The sequence below is a fragment of the Octopus sinensis genome, linkage group LG3 (genome assembly GCF_006345805.1).
Source record: "Octopus sinensis linkage group LG3, ASM634580v1, whole genome shotgun sequence".
NCBI lineage: Eukaryota > Metazoa > Mollusca > Cephalopoda > Octopoda > Octopodidae > Octopus > Octopus sinensis.
In genome coordinates this window covers 132295629-132306360 of record NC_042999.1, presented here as the reverse complement: position 1 = coordinate 132306360, position 10732 = coordinate 132295629, and the positions used below count along the sequence as shown (strand labels likewise).

Here is a 10732-nt window from a genome sequence, read left to right as displayed (position 1 = left end):
TCTATTTTTCAGGAACAGCTTGATGAATTGGTGAACACTCAACAGCATTGGAGAGCATAAAGATTGAAGTTGTAGTTAAGAAAAAGTTAGCTGACAAAGAAGACTGGAAGCCATCTGAATATTTGGAAAGAGTGACCTGTATCATGATGATTTGTGCTGGGTATCAAAATGCCGACATCGTCTCTGCTGCTCAATACTCTGTGAACACTGGAAAGGCTGTGAGACATGACAGAGACACGAAAAACAAAGTGAGGGTGATGTCATGTCACACCACATCTTTGAACAGAAGCATTAGGCTCTATTCAGACAGCTATGTGAAACTGATAGCAAATGTGGTCAAACCCTGACTGAAGAGGGTTGCTGCTGGAAGGTCATATATTTGACATTCAGATTTGACTCCTTGCCATACTTCTGTAAACAGTCAGAAGTGGTTGTCGGAGAATTTTTATGCCTTCACTAGCTCCAATTTCTGACTTCCTAATTCCCCTGATTCTAATCCCATGTGTAGAGTGCAGTTAAGGAAGACATCAACCACTCTGCCTGCAACAGGAAGGCTGAGCTGGTGGTATTTAAATTATTCCCAGAGATACAGTGAGGAACGAATGCACCAGGTTCCCAAGTCGTTTTCAGGCCATGGTGGAAGCTTAGAGCGGCCAATTTGAGTAAACTGTTATGGCCCAGTCATAACGTATTTGTTTTTTGGGTTTTTTTTTTGGATGGGATGTTGTTTTCCTTTCCTTTTATGTAGAGTATCAAATTTAGCCCAAACCCTTTATATCGAATCCAGTTGTTGATTAGGGTATAACTACAGATATGTGGCCTCATCCCCAACTTTGTTTCTTCATATTCGTAATGAAATTTTCCTGGGATACATTTTATATGGTGTAGATTATATCAGAATTTACTGAGAAGTCATTTTGATGGTGGAGACAAGTTTTGAAAAATTCACATTCTTTGGTTTTGTTTCGTCATAACTTTTGGTAAAATAGCTATTTCTCAATAAAAATTTTCTAATACATTTCAGGAGTACATTAAAATCCTTTCCGAATTTGATGGGAAAAGAAAAAAAAAATCGAGGTGAGGGTGATAATTCACATAATGACGTTGTTACCTCATACATTTAGATGAAGCGTGAATTTAACGCAGGGTAATATTCTTCATACTAAATACAAAGACAGTTAGGTCTCACATAAACACACATCTGTACACCTCCCCACAACATACACATACACGCACGTACACACTTTTTTTCACACGTCAAATTCCGGTATAATATCAATCTAATTATCAGAAACCTATTCGTAGAAAATTTCGTTAGAAAATAAAAAATTCATTTTCCAAAAAGTTATAAAGAAACAAAATTTATATATATACCCCACATTGCCTTGATTAGTAATTTATTTAATCGACCCGGAAAGAACGAAAGGGAAAGATGATTTCGGCGGGAATTGAACACAGTAAGTAAAGCGACGCAATTAAATATTTAAAAAAAAAGGCATTTTATTCGACGATCTAACGATTCTGTTAATGTACCGCCATCCGATTAAGAATTATTTTGATGGTAGCTTGTCTTCGCAATATGAATGAGTGGTTGAAAGAAGACAGAACGTAGTAACTGGAGAAACAAGATAGCTGCAGACGGTTGAGCTGTGACGTCACACAATATTCTCTAGCTGCTGTTTACAGTTGCTACGATAACCTACGACATAAGTGAATAAAATCAGCAGTAGAAACAGAATGGGCTTTCAATAAAAGCATTATTATGGACCACTTCAACTGCCAGCCGAAATAGCTCAGTTGGGAGAGCGTTAGACTGAAGATCTAAAGGTCCCTGGTTCGATCCCGGGTTTCGGCATCCGGTGGTTGGCACAAATTTTTTTTTTTTCTTTTTAAATGTAAGAAAGAAGTTTTACTTTTGTATTGCTCAGCAGTGAATTTTTTTTTTGTTTCCACAACTTCTATTTGATGATAAAGTTTTCGTATGGATGTATGGTTCCACATTGTTGCAGGTTCAATCACACTGTGGCAGCTTGGCAAGTGTCTTGTACTATGACTCTAGATTGACCAGAATCTTGTGATGGAATCTGAAAGAAGCCTATTATATAATTTGTATTTATATCTATAAGGTCACGGAGAGGGTCATAGCCCAACAAATTAGGGAGTGAGTCAGTTTAGATGAGATGCAGTTTGGGTTCATGCCAGGGGAAAGCACCACTGATGCTATATTTCTGGTAAGACAGCTGCAGGAGAAATACCTATTTCTTTAATACCCACAAGGGGCCAAACATAGAGGGGACAAACAAGGACAGACATAGGTATTAAGTCGATTACATCGACCCCAGTGCGTAACTGGTACTTATTTAATCGACCCCGAAAGGATGAAAGGCAAAGTCGACCTTGGCGGAATTTGAACTCAGAATGTAACTGCAGACGAAATACCGCTAAGCATTTCGCCCGGTGTGCTAACGATTCTGCCAGCTCGCCGCCTTAGGAGAAATACCTAGCCAAAGATAAACCTCTGAACCTGGCTTTTGTTGACAAGGAGAAAGCCTTTGATAAGGTCCCCCGATCCCTTATCTGGTGGTCAATGAGAAAACTAGGGATAGATTAATGGTTAGTGAGAGCTGTGCAAGCTATGTATATGGACGCTGTCAGTAAGGTGAGAATTGGCAACAAGTATAGTGAAGAATTCCAGGTAGAAGTTGGTGTCCACCAAGGTTCAGTCCTCAGCCCCCTCCTATTTATCATAGTCTTCCAGGCAATAACAGAGGAATGCAAGACAGGATGCTCCTGGGAGTTCCTCTATGCTGACGACCTTGCTCTAATTGCTGAGTCACTGTCAGAACTAGAGGAGAAGTTTCAGGTGTGGAAACAAGTATTAGAATCGAAGGGCCTAGGAATCAACCTAGCTAAAACCAAAGTTCTAATAAGTAGGAAGGCAGGCAAACTACAAATCCTTTCAGGTAGATGGCCCTGCTCAATCTGTAGAAAAGGCATAGGTAGAAACTCTATAAGATGTACCCAGTGTAAGCTATGGACACATAAGAGGTGCGACAATATCAAAGGAAGGCTAACTGGGAAGATAGTTTTTGTATGTGGAAGATGCTCAGGAGCAATAAACACTGAAAATGTGCAGAGAACAACTTCCGCCACATTCCAGGGAGAAAAACTAGAAGTAGTTGATAGCTTCCGTTACCTACGTGACCAAGTCAGTAGCGGGGGAGGGTGCACTGAAAGTGTAGCTGCTAGAATAATAGCCTGGGCAAAGTTCAGAGAGCTCTTACCTTTGCTGGTGACAAAAGGCCTCTCACTCAAAGTAAAAGGCAGACTGTATGACGCATGTGAAACATGGGCTGTGACTGCTGAGGACATGCGTAAGCCCGCAAGGAATGAAGCCAGTATGCTCCGATGAATGTGTAATGTCAATGTGCATACTCGACAGTGTGTAAGTACCTTGAGAGAAAAGTTGGACCAAAGAAGCATTAGATGTGGTGTGCAAGAGAAACGACTGTGCTGGCATGGTCATGTGGTGAGAATGGATGAGAATAGCTGTGTGAAAAAGTGCCACACCCTAGCGGTTGAGGGAACCTGTGGAAGAGGTAGACCCAGGAAGTCCTGGGATGAGGTGGTAAAGCATGACCTTCGAACGTTAGGCCTCACCAAGGCAATGACTAGTGACCGAGGCCTCTGGAAATATGCTGTACTTGAGAAGACCCTGCAAGCCAAGTGAGACCATAACCTTATGGCATATACCAGGGGTGTAACCAGCCCACTTATTCATACCTTTCCTTCATTGGACACTAAACTCTGCTTGCAAAGACCTGTTGAGGCAAGTGAAATCGAAATCAAATTTGATGACTGGCGTCCATGCTAGAGGAGCGCTAAGAGCACCATCCGAGCATGATCGTTGCCAGAGTAGCTAACTGGCTTCCATGCCAGTGGCACATAAAAAGCACGATTCGAGCGTGATCGTTACGAGCGTCACCTTACTGGCACTTATGCTGGTGACACGTGAAAAAACATTCGAATGAGGTCGATGCCAGTGCCAGTGGACTGGCTCTTATGCAGGTGGCATGTAAAAAACACCATTTGAGATTGGCCATTGCCAGTAAAAGCACCCACTACACTCTCAGACTGGTCGGCATTAGGAAGGGCATCCAGCTGTAGAAACTCTGCCAGATCAGATTGTAGCCTGGTGCAGCCATCTGGTTTGCCACTCCTCAGTCAAATCGTCCAACCCATGCTAGCATGGAAAGAAGGCGTTAAACAATGATGATGATGATGTACGAACTGTTTTGGATTGCAAGACAGTGTGTGAGAGAAAATTGCGATGTCATAGGAGAGAACTATATGTCCACATGAATGATGATTCACTTGCATTTAATGATCCTGCAAAGAAAGGGCTTGGAAACGCCACTATGAAAGGCTTTTAAATAAAGAGAATGAATAGGAGAAAGAGAGTCTGCCACATTTTGACCCAACTGAGGGATGAGCTATCCAAGTCAACAATACCTTGGTAGATAAAGCAAATAAGGATATGAAGACAAGGAAAGCCCCTGGCCCATCAGGAATCACCGCTGAGATGCTTAAAATATCTGGCAGTGTAGGCTATGGTCTAGTCACTAGTATAGTTAACCAGATGGTACATGAAGGAGTTATATCCATGCTACAAAGGTAAAGGTGATGCCTTAGATAGAAATAATTACAGAGATATCAAATTGTTGGATCAGGTGATGAAAGTTACAGTGAGAGTTATAGCCCAACTAATAAGGGAGAGAGTTAGTGTAGATGAGATGCAGTTTGGTTTTGTGCTTGGGAGAAGCACCGCTGATGCTACATTTCTGTTAAGACAGCTGCAGAATTAATACCTAACCAAAGATAAACCTCTGTACAGGGCTGGATTAAGACCCACAGAGGCCCTAAGCACTTAAAAGATTTTGGTGCCCCATTTATATAAACAATAATAAATATATTTTGGTGCCCCATTTATATAACAATAATAAATATAAACAATAATAAACCATAAAATAAATTTTATTTTTCAAAATCACACATAACTAACAGTAAAATGGAAAATAATGTTTATTTTTGTATACTTACACTTTATTTATATTTGAAAAGTTTTCTCTTAATTTTTTTAATTGCAAAGTCATTGATCAGATTCTCAATATGGCATCACAAACATTTGAAATTATATTTCTGATCATATAAATCACTTCAAATATTTTAGTAATTTTAAAGCAATTTCTTTTGTATTGTAAACCATTTATCATTTCTGTGATGTCCCACTTCCCTTGATGCCCTAAGCATATGTTTTTGTTTAATGGCTATTCCAGCACTGCCTCACAAATCCATTCACAAGCCTTTGGTCGGCCCAAGGCTATAGTACAAGACACTTGCCCAAAGTGTCACACAGCAGGACTGAATCCAGAATTATGTGGTTGGGAAGCCAGCTTATTACCACACAGCTACGCCTGTGCCTATATACATCTATCATATATATATAGATATTATAGGAGTGGATGTGTGGTAAGTAGCTTGCTTACGAGCCACATGGTTCTGCGTTCAGTCCCACTGCGTGACACCTTGGGCAAGTGTCTTCTACTATAGCCTCAGGCTGACCAAAGCCTTGTGAGTGGATTTGGTAGACGGAAACTGAAAGAAGCTCGTCATATATATGTATGTGTGTGTGCATGTGTTTGTGTGTCTGTGTTTGTCCCCCCCCCAACATCGCTTGACAACCGATACAGGTGTGTTTACATCCCCGTAACTTAGCAGTTTGGCAAAAGAGACCAATAGGATAAGTCCTAGGCTTACAAAGAATAAGTCCTGGGGTCGATTTGCTTGACTAAAGGCGGTGCTCCAGCATGGCCCCAGATATGTATGTGTGTGTGCATGTGTTTGTGTGTCTGTGTTTGTCCCCCCCCCCCCAACATCGCTTGACAACCGATACAGGTGTGTTTACATCCCCGTAACTTAGCAGTTTGGCAAAAGAGACCAATAGGATAAGTCCTAGGCTTACAAAGAATAAGTCCTGGGGTCGATTTGCTTGACTAAAGGCGGTGCTCCAGCATGGCCCCAGTCAAATGACTGAAACAAGTAAAAGAGTAAAAGAGTATATATATATGCATATGTGTGTGTATATATATATATATATATATATGAATGTATATTATATGTATTATATATATATGTGGTGCTCCAGCATGGCTGTAGTCTAATGACTAAAACAAGTAAAAGAATAAAAGAATATTATCTATTATCTTTTATTTGTTTCAGTTATTAGATTTGCTGCCATGCTGGAGCACCATCTTCAAAATTTTCAGTTAAATGAACTGAACATGGTGCTTTTTTCTTTTCTTTTTGAAGCCTGTTTACTTATTCCATTAGTCTTTTTGCCGAACCACATCAAAAAGGAGGCACAGTAAAGTGTGACACACAACCAATACTGCATTCAGTAGTAGACTCTGCAATCCACTCCAGTATGTAGTATAGTACAACGCAGGACACCAAACTCATGAAAGGCTAAAGTGCAGTATACAAGCCAAATAATAATAATAAAAAAATTAATAAGCAGAAAACAGGTGTGGCATTCATAGTTTTATAGCACAGACACACATCTCAGCAAAGTGCCGAAATAATTACATAACAGAAGTAGAAACATTATGGCACCATACATTTCACCTCATCTGTGTCCTACTTTTTACAGTGGGAAACTGATGAGATGAAATGCATGATTGCATATTGTTTCTACATCTGTTCTGTAGTTATTTTGGCATTATGATTAAATGAATGCAGGTCCTATAAAGCTTTGAATACCACACCTGTTTCCTGCATATTATTTTTTATATATACAAATGTGTGTGTGTGTGTGTGTGTGTGTGTGTGTGTGTGTGTGTGTGTGTGTGTGTGTGTGTGTGTAGATAGACAAATACATAGATACATAAATATAGAAAAAGATTATATATGTAAATATATATGTATGTATGTATGTATGTATGTATGTATGCACATATATATATATATATATATATATATATATATATATCTTTTATCTTTTCTTTTGCTTGTTTCAATCATTAGACTGTGACCATGCTAGGGCACTATCTTGCAAAATTTCAGTTGAATAAATCAACCCTAACACTTAATTTTTACAGCTTCGTACTCATTCCACTGGTCTTTTTGCTGAACCACTAAGTTACAGGGATGTAAACACATTGACGTCAACTGACAAACAGTGGTGAGACACAAATACAGACACAAAAACACACACATGTAGACATACATATATATATGCCAGGCTTCTTTCAGTTTCTGTCTGCCAAATCCATTCACAGGGCTATAGTAGAAGACACTTGCCCCAGGTGTCATGCAGTGGGTCTGAACCTGGAACCCTGTGGTTGGGAAGCAAACTTCTTATCACACAATAATCTCAGCAGAATCATTTTCCCATTTCTTGGCGTAAGTGATTAACATGAATGACTTTTATTGTATAAATGAATTGCTGTCATTTCAGACTCAACGGTGATTAAATAAAATCTCCAATAATTAAATAAAGAGATTTTTATTGTTTTCACTTCAATAGAATTAAAAAAAAATTTGCACAAAACTCTTCCTCTTATTTAATTCTCTTTGGATCTAATCCTTCAATTTATTTTCTGTAAAAAATTTTATTTGATTATTCTTGCCATACAAGTCTATATTAAATACAGTGTGCAAGATAATATCCTCAGGGTCAGCATTCTTGATAAACATGTAGAAGCTTGATTAACTGATGTTGAATGATTGGTCGGGCTGAATTTCATTGCATGCTTGTTTCCCATATAAAACCAAGACCATTTTATATTTTTGAAGACATCACTTATTTAGACAGATTGTATGATGCCTGCACACATACAGCTATGTTACACAGCAGTGAAACCTTGGCTATGACTACAGAGAACTTGTGAAGGCTTGAAAGAAATGAAGCTATCATGAACTGCTGGATGGGTAATGTCAGTGTGCATGCATGAAAGAGTGTAAATGATTTAAGAGGAAAACTGTATAAGAGGCATCAGATATGTGCAAGAGAGAAGACTGCACTGGTTTGGTCATGTGATGAGGTTAGCTGCATAAAGAAGTGCTGAGCTCTAATTGTGGAGGGTACCTGTGAAAGGGATAGCTCCAGGAAGATATGGGATAAAGTGGTGAGAAAGGATTTTCAGATGCTGGGCCTCACTGAGGAAATGTCAAGGGACTGGGAGATGTGGAAATTTGCTGTACTTGATAAGACATGTCAAGCTAAGTAAAATCGTTGTCTTCCACACATACAGGCTTGTCTTTGCAAGTGTCACTTAAAAAGGACCATTGCTGGTGCTGTGTTAACGCATCTATGCTGGCAGTATGTAAAAAGCACCCAGCACACTGTGTTAAGTGGTTGGCATTAGGAAGGGCATCCAGCCATAAAAACCATGCTACAACAGACAGTTAGAGTCTGAACAGCTCCCTGCTAGCCACCTCCATGTCAAACTGTCCAACCCATGCCAGCATGGAAAGCAGACATTAAACAAATATGATGATGATGATGACAATGATGATTTGTATGATTGTAATAATGACCAAACACTGTATCACTGGTTACCAGTGGTGAGTTATATGTATGATATGTCTAGCTAAGAATGGGAAGCTACATATTCATGTGTGACAAGAGGTGAGAATTAAGAATGTTCTGTGCACATGCTTGGAGAAGTGCTTTACAGACAAAGTGATTCTTATCAACCCAAGGACAAGTAGCCAACCAAGAATCCTGTGTTCATCTCTCTTGTCAGAAACCTCTCCCGACTTCTGCACTGAATGTTCTGCACTTCTATATTTATGACCAAATTTTGACAGGCAAATCATGGAAAATTCCATCTTTCATACAATTACAGCTGAAATACTATTGGTCAAAATTCAGGGCAAGTCCATCTGATATGCTGTGGTCTTTTTCTCATTACTGGACCACTGCTCTTTCAAGCCTAAGCTCTGCTACAAACGTGCCGATTGCAGATGCATGGCATGCACCAGTGCAAACCATGGCAATTGAAGAAAATAATGATGATATTAGCTATGTGAAGAACCCATTGCCACCTGCCTAACTTCAGAAGAACCACAACAACGACTGTGTAAATTGGTAGGGGGAGGGTCTTTTCCATCGCACCCTGAAACAGAATGTACGTTAAGTCATTATGTTTATTAAACATCAGTTTTTTTCTTATTACTTTTAAAATGTGGTTCTTTCATGGCACAGAGGTGATGACAAGTGACCGAGACCTTTGGCAATATGCTGTGCTTGAGAAGACTTGTCAAGCCAAGTGAAATCGTAGTGGTAGCCCTTGCTGGTGTCACATAACTGGCACCCTTTACACACTTGGAGCGACTGGTGTTAGGAAGGGCATCCAGCTGTAGAAACCATGTTAAATTAGATTGGAACCTGGTGCAGCTCTCTGGCTTACAAATTGCAGTCAGACCGTCTAACCCATGCCACTATGGAAAACAGATGCTAAATGATGATGATGATATACAAGTGATGGGAAGCAGGAAGCTTGATTGGATGCTAGAATTATAGGTGATGCCACAGTAATGTGCCAGCTCTAGCATTTGATCCTCAGAAGAGAAGTTGATAAAAAAAAACCCAAAATATTGTTGTCTTCAATTTGGCTTTCGTGCCTATCCTCACCTTTCGTCATAAATATTGCATAATGACTGAAAGAGTACAGTCATGTATGAAGGCAGCTGGTCTTCAGTTTGGCTTTTGTACCTATCCTCACCTATCATCATGAATTTTGGATAATGACTGAAAGAGTACAGTTGACTGAAAGAGTACAGTTGACTGAAAGAGTACAGTTGACTGAAAGAGTACAGTCATGAAAAGTGGTTCCTTCAAGTGGTTCCTTGAGTAACATAACTCAATAAAGTTCATAGCTCAAAGATCAAGGAGTCTCTCCAGGTTTCACTGCTACCTCACTGCATTGAGAGGTCACAGAGCCAGTACTACAAATGTGTGAGTGAGTTGGGTGTTGTAGGAAAGAACTACAAAATGGCTTTGTCAAGCTGAGCCAACCAGCAGGAGATGGTTGAATAATATCCATAGTTTCAGTTGATCACGCTTGAGAATCCAGCTGGAAAGTCTAATAACAGTTGCTTCTGATAGGAACTTATGGAGGAGACGCCTGAGAACTTTACCACCATGACCCTCACAGGAACAATGGGTAGGGAAGATTGATTGATGATGGATGGATGGAAGTGTTGCTAATATTCAAATATATATATACATACATACATACAAACAAACAAACAAATGTAGCAGCTGCTATCAGACAGGAATAAAATTTTTCTTGGCTCTAGAGAGGATTTTCAGTGATAATCTGATGAAAAATATAAGATCAGATTAAAATTTTTAGTCAAATGAACATATCAAATACTATCTCAGCATTAGACAGATGCTCAGTTATCTATCAAAGACCACATCTCTTTATTTTTCCATTCGTTAAAAGTGGAATCATGCAAGAAAAGTGGTAAAATTAGCAAAAATAAATATATTTTAAAATTAATATTAAGTATTACCAAATATTTCATCTATGAAAATAACGGTAATTGTACTTAAATCAACATTTCTGATGGTCATGAAATACAGGGTTGATCTTTTTAGTTAAACATTCAATATTTTGAGAAAATATGTTGTTTGATTAATATAAATAACCTGTTTATTTGG

The 10732-nt window shown here is 39.1% G+C and overlaps 1 non-coding gene across 1 annotated transcript; it reads left to right on the top strand.

Annotated features, from left to right (window-relative positions):
• The first annotated feature begins 1782 nt into the window (after positions 1-1782).
• On the top strand, positions 1783-1855 carry Trnaf-gaa. The gene has a single exon. It is a non-coding gene; the product is annotated as a tRNA-Phe (tRNA).
• Positions 1856-10732: the final 8877 nt, after the last annotated feature.